This window comes from Nematostella vectensis, chromosome 1 (genome assembly GCF_932526225.1).
Source record: "Nematostella vectensis chromosome 1, jaNemVect1.1, whole genome shotgun sequence".
Classification (NCBI taxonomy): Eukaryota; Metazoa; Cnidaria; class Anthozoa; order Actiniaria; family Edwardsiidae; genus Nematostella; species Nematostella vectensis.
In genome coordinates this window covers 12,824,373-12,831,466 of record NC_064034.1, presented here as the reverse complement: position 1 = coordinate 12,831,466, position 7,094 = coordinate 12,824,373, and the positions used below count along the sequence as shown (strand labels likewise).

Sequence of the window (7,094 nt, the reverse complement as noted above, 5' to 3'; positions counted from 1 at the left end):
GCGCTTGAAGCGTACTTAGAGAGGCTCATCACCATTAAAAAGTTGACTTTGGCTAGGTGAGAGAAAACACTAAAAGTAAACAGAACGATGCCTCCATCTGCAAACTTGGTTTAAATAGTTTGAAAAACTTTTGCGAAATTTGAAAAACCTCGGAAAGAGAAAAAAATGCTGTTCTTATCAAAAAGTAAAGTAAGAAATGCGTGTCCTACAGTATTATTTAAAAAAAATATAAATTTTCCCAAAGCCTACCGAAAGAAACTCAAATTTGATTTAATGTTTGATTTGTATTAATGTTGGGGAATAGAGAGGTTTTCAAAAACCCGTGAAATATAATTTCGTTTATTTAGAACTAATACACTGTAATGTCTTTGTTCTCTTATGTTCTGGCTTGACTATTACACTTTAAGAAATACTTTTTGTTGCATGGTATTTTGCAAAAAAATATGTTGTTGCACCATTGTTGAGCATTTTTTGCGATCTGTGACCAACGTTTCGATGGGAGGGGTCCTTATGCGGGGGGGGGGGGGGTAAGGGGGGATGAGTAAAGTGCCAAAAAATATTGGTATCATAGAATTTCAAGTGGGTTAATTTTCTCTTCACAGATGATCATCTGCAGAAATAATGGGATGCTAGAAGATACGTGGAGCTAACTGTGAGTTTTTTCTCAGAGAGCAGCTCTACCAAACAGCATATATTTTTCAAATATTTTTTATCCATTTATTGTCTTATTTGTTTAGAATTTAATCAATATAAACAATATTTATTATAATGAAAAAGGCGATAAAAGAATACTAAATTAAAACGAAATGCTAGTCATGCAGACTTGTTAGAGCTGTAACTTATTTCTGATTTTAAACTTGGCTAAGGGCTGGCAACATTTCTACTCAAAGAGAATAAAACTGTCATATGGTTGAAGATGTACCATATAACAGTTTGCTTTTTTATCAGGAGACTTGTATTCAAGACTCTTTTAAGCTATAGATTTTTATCTTTAACATAATAAGATAAAAATAGATACAAAATAAGATCCAGACTATAGAAAGCATTGCTTTTTATAAAGCAATTACAATCTAAAATAATATATCAAAATCATTGACTAGCAATGAGGGCCAGAGTATTATCTGAATCTGGGCCCTTGGGAGGGGGGAGGATTTATTTCGAATAGGTGAAGCCTGTCACATAATTTTTGGTTAAGTCCTTTTTGTATCACGAACAAATGGTTCGTTAGTTTGAGATTTTGGTAGTCTAGGCATTGCTGGTCTGCGTGGGAGGATTCAGTCTCCTGGAGGTATGCTTCCCCCTCTCCCCCTTTTGCTGATAACTTTATCATGTGATGCATGAGCCATATACTGATTACAGGTGATCTGTACTTTCAATACAACTAATGTACAGTTTTCCACATCGAGCATTGTTGGTGACCGCATCATATAACAACAGAAATTTATTGATCCATATAAATAAAACAATCAAGAAGCATTGAATATGAAAAGAAATACTATCATACTATAGATAGGATAGTTAAGCGATGTTTCATTTCTAGGAGCCCCCCTCTAATAAAGCTGTGTTGTTTGATGTCTCACCTGGATACTCAGGGGGGTAGTGTAGGTTTTTATGGGTTGAGCAGATGATTCGTCTGAGCAAAGGTGGTCCTCTAATACATACATCATACATATGTGTTAGCATAATGGGGAGGGGGGACTGGGGGGAGGTGGACTAAGCTACCTGCTAGGTTAAGCACAGCCTTTGCTCACCCAACACAGGCAGCCCATACCTGATAAAGAAATTCTGCAAAACGGAGTGTTCTAATATTTGTCTGATTTTGATCAGCTGCAAGTGTTGGAGGGACACATAAAATTGTCTGCACATGGGTTTATTGGGGTCAACTAGCATTTAGGCATAGAAGGCCACCTAAAGATTATCGGAAATTCCCTTTGGAATGGTTTGGACACGAAAATGCAATTTTCGGCTCGTATGCTTTGGGTTGTCTTCTTGGGGTTGGGGTTTTGAACGACTTTCATGAGACTTGAATTTGTGGCACACAAACCTATTTTGGAGCATAGGATATTTTTTCGCGTTGTCTGTAAACCTTAGAATAGAACGGGGATTTTGAACATGCCTTACACTATTAGTACCTTTAAAACTTTACCCTCACCACGCCCATACGACTTTCAAGTATTAGGTTTTAGTATTTAGGTGTGTATACTACAATTTCGAGTCCATGAATGCTAGTACTATAGTTAATAGTAAGTAAGTTCAGCATAACTTGCGACAATAGCCAATCCGATATTGTTGACTTCGATCCTTGGCTTTCGATTCTTTTTTGCGAGTTTGATTCATTTGCGACTTTTTTAAGATCTATTTTGGCCAAAAAGTAAAAAAAAAAGATTTGCGATTCATTTTTGGAAATAAAACAAAATTCAAAACATGAGAAATGGAATAGGCATGTAGCTTTATCCATAGTAGAACTGACAAATTGTCAGTTTATCGTAGTGTCCAACAAATGGTTGGCGCCATCGACAAAGGGCGTTTCCTCGTTCAAAAGCATTCAAGTTCTTAGAATCTTTTGCGAGTGAGCGTTCGTTGTTGACTGGTGAAGACGTCGACAGCCGCGGATCGATCACCGACGTAAAGCACGACACTGCAGACACAAGTAGAACTTTACTAGGCGTGGCAGGCTTCTAGGCTTAAAGTTTCGGCAATCATGATTTTGCTGCTATATGTCATGTCTGGATTGGATCTAAATCCAAATAATCGGGAAATACATATGTAAAAAAATAATAACTATTTCCCGATGTACGGGTGAAAAATATGTATTTGAACATGTTTATCACTCCAATTTCGAAGGGATATCGTCTGCGAGATTCCGATTACAAATCCCAAAGTTTTCGTTGCAACCATATCCTCTGCGCACCGGGATACCATTTTAGCTTTTTTTATTTTCTACAATACTTTTGGTCGTTTTTGGAATCTGTTTGAATTTGTCGCAATACCAATTTAGTAATATACCGAATTGTTCACAAATCTCTTAGTCACACTAAAAAGATCTGTAATTGTAGTTTTAAAATAATGTAAATTTTATCTGTCATCGTAACATTTGAAATTAATTGTAACATTGTGATTTTAATAAAGTTGTTTTTCCCACTTGAATTGTTCCATTACTTTTTCGCTTTTTATCTGGATCCTCCAACGCCCTTGAGGCCTCTTTTTTAATTCTAAACATTTTTGGAGACCATTTGGCCGAGTTCTCAGGCGGTAAGCCGCGTAAGCGGAGCCTTTATCTAAGTTAAATTGATATAAGAAAAAGTGGTAGCTGATATTGGTTATCCATCGATTCGAGTTTTTGCTGCACGCGGTTCTCAGTATTCGTCTATTTGTTGTCACCAAATCACATCGTTTGACACCCAAACTTGGTCGACGTCTTGTAGGTGTCAAGAGGGCGCAACGAGATGGTACCGTGATATATGATGTCATCGATGACGTAATTAAATGAATATTTCTGACGTCAAAACAAAGATACTCATATCTCTCACATCGTTTGACAATCAAAGTTGTTAGACGTCTTGTAGTAAGTCCAGCGAAATAAAATGAAAAATACCGCGAGACAACTAAACTTAGAAGATGTCATGTAGCAGATTTGGGTTTCAGGGTGCAACGGGATTGTCATTGGATTTGTGACATCATATATACGTCAGAACTAAATAAAACGTTATACTAAAATATATAGAATGAAAATTTGGAGTTTGACCTTTTTGGCTATCTTTCTGGTTGCTGCAAGACCTTTTTGGCCTTCTGTTTGGTTGCTCCAAGATCTTTTTGGCCATCTTTTTGGTTGCTCCAATACGTTTTTGGCCATCTTGGCTGCTGCAAGACTTTTTTTTGTCATCTTTTTTATAGCATTAAGACTTTTTTGTCCATCTTTCTGGTTGTTCCAAGACCTTTTTGGCCATCTTTGTGGTTGCTCCATGACCTTTTTGGTTGCTTCAATAACATTTTACCATCTTTCAGTTGGCTCGAGACCGTTTTCGCCACCATTTTGGTTGCTGCAAGACGTTTTTGAATATGTCTTTGGTTGCTGCAAGACTTTTTTGAATATGTCTTTGGTTGCTGCAAGATCTTTCTGATCTTTCTGACCATCATTTATTTTGCTCCAGTACCTTTTTGGACACTTTTATGCGGCTCCAAGTCCTTTTAAGTCATCTTTGTGGAAGCTTAAAGACCTTTTTGGATATCCTTCGGGTTGTTCCAAGACCTTTTTGGTCATCTTTTTGGCAGCTTCAAGACCTTTTTGGTTATGTCTTTGGTTGCTCCAAAAACTTTGTGGCCATCTTTTATGTTGCTTCAAGACCTTTCTTGCTTTTTTGCCATCTTTTTGGTTGCTCCAAGACCTTTTTAACCATGTTTTATGCTGCTCCAATATCTTTTTGGCCATCCTTCTGGTTGTTTTAATATACGTTTTTAGCCATCTTTTATGCTGCTTCAAGACTGTTTTTTTGTCATCTTTTTGATAGCATCAAGACCTTTTTGCCCATCTTTCTGGTTGTTTCAAGACGTTTTTGCCCATCTTTCTGGTTGTTCCAAGACCTTTTTGACCATCTTTTTGGTTGCTCCTAGACCAAGATTTGTTCGATCGATTTTTTGTGTGTTATCTTTTGGATTGCTACCAAGTTTTTGTTTCCTTTTTCATCATTACTTTGATCATTCAAATTTTGGCACGTCATTGCTGTGATCATACAAATTTTGGCACGTTTAACGGCGGAACCCCACATCGCAACGTTGTTCATATTTTATTTCCATATAAAGCTTTACAACCACTTGTGACGTTATCGATGGCGACACATCACGTGACTATCTCGTTAAAACCCCCCGACACTGTATGTCTGCTACATGACATCTACCAAGTCTGGTTGTCCGATGTTTCTTTTATGTGATTCTGGCCACCTTGGAGTGACCACCACTTCTTCTCTTCTCCATGGTGTGACCACCTCGTTGCACCAATGTCATCGACAAGTTAGCTTTTCAGACGATGGTTCCATCACGAGATGTTTATGTTTTTGATAATATTGTTCAACGTTTCTTATTTGTGACTTCATAGTCTACGACACGCATCAAATTACTATCTCAGTGCACCTCCCTTTGCACTTACGTGACATCTACCAAGTTTGGTTTTATACGATGCCGTTTGGTGACGGCCAAACACGTCAAAATTTGCAATTGCAGGAGGGACCTTTAGCTAATAACATTTTTTTATTGCTCATAAAGACATTTTGACAGTCAATCTTGAGATGCTCCCAAAACATTGACGTTGTTTCGTTTGCAAAGTTCCACTGCGTTTTATTAAGCATTTTGGCCTAACCATTAATCGCTTTTATATTTTCAGGCAGAAAATATGCTGCAATCTTGTCACTGTGATTATTTTGTTTCGTTTGGCTTACCCGTCCCAGACTCGAACTGGAACAAAATTGAGGTTTTACTCTGGTGGGATACTAAAAACGGTTTGGATCCCACAAGAGGTTTTTTCCTCGCCGAAAACAACACGAAATCTCAGTGGTGTAACAGAGCATGCGTGACCGTGTACAGGCCGCGTGGACTGGGTGCGATTCCCAGCTGAGGTGTTGTTAAAGGGCCAAAACATGTAGCTATTTTTTTGAATTTGATAATTTTTCTAGCCAACACGTTAAAGTTGCTTTGAGTTTAGGAATATTATTTCAAAAGTTGATCTACAACCAAATGATATAAATGTGGTGTTTTTTATAGCTTTATTGTGATTCTAATGAATCTGCCATTTCAATTCTATATTTGGCTTGTTTTATCTGGCTATGTGGAGGAAGTCTTTAATTAGCCACTGGTAATTCCGATGGTGAGGGGTCAAAACGGCCTGAAAACAGACCCCTTCCCCTTGGAATTATTGTTAAGGCTGTAGAGAATGTTTATTTTAAAGCAACATGGGAATCCCAGGGGAGAGGGGTATGGTTTCTTAAAGGCAAGTCCTCGTCCCTCCGTATGGAAAAATAATGGGAGAAGCCAATGTTGCAAGCTAAAAAAAAACTGTTTCTCTCTACAGTAATAAAGCCCTGAGTACATGCTCTAAAAGCATCTTGTTGAGCTAAATCATTAAACAGTTAGAACTTAGGGAGTGTTCATTAAATACACCGAGAGGGGGGGGGGAAGATATCAAGGGGGGGCTCCGAAAATTTTTAACCACCAAAAGGGGGCGGATCTAATTTTTTTAGGAGCCGTACTTTTCAGCTTTAATAAAATGTCCGGTGTATTTAATACTATATATATTTACAGCTTTCAGTATATAACAGTTGGATTTACTGATAAAGTTTATCAGTTAACAGGAACAAATGGTGGAGTGATTTTGAAAAAAAAAGTTCTGCAACAACTGATTAAGGAAAAAAATCCTTGCCACTCAACCACGGGAATTAGGATACTTTGTCAGCGATTTCTTAATAAAAAAATCAAATGCATTCCCAATTTGTATTGAATATTGTATTCAGCGAGCGAAATGTCTCCTGCCTCCCTATTCAGCGAAATCTTTTTTCGTTATATTTCTATTTCTCTTGTACTGAGTAATCATAGCCTCTTGAGTGTTCGTGACTAGCCCGAACGCTCTCCGAACCTAACTTCGTATTTAGGTTCTATATAAAATAGGGAGTGAAACAACGCTCGATTCCATTTCGAAAACCTGCCTAGTTACGGCCAATGTTGTGATGTTGGTATGAGACATGATTGAGTGACAGCTCACTTTCTCTTTGAACTTATCGCGACGCCGACACACGCCCGGGCATGCGACAACATGCGACAAGTGCAGGGTCGGGGCTAGTTTTGTCTAGGCGGGAAAAAGAAATATTTTCCCGCTCAAACATCGAAAGATGTTATAACTGATGCCACATGAATTTGAATTTTTACCCGGAACAACAGAAAATTCTGCAAGTTATCGCAGAGGGCAAAGTGTTTTATTTTTAATGGAGAAGTGAAGCAAATCAAATTATCTGGTCATCGGATGCCATTTTACTTTTTGGATGAAAAAATGCAACGGTCCGTAGAAACATTTTTAAAAATAAAGATGCGGGGGAAAGATATAAAACATG

At 37.8% G+C, this 7,094-nt stretch overlaps 1 long non-coding RNA gene across 1 annotated transcript; it reads left to right on the top strand.

Annotated features, from left to right (window-relative positions):
* Window positions 1-820, top strand: LOC125565833. Its single transcript, XR_007310846.1, has 2 exons — window positions 1-56; window positions 603-820. It is a non-coding gene; the product is annotated as an uncharacterized LOC125565833 (long non-coding RNA).
* The last annotated feature ends 6,274 nt before the right edge of the window (window positions 821-7,094 follow it).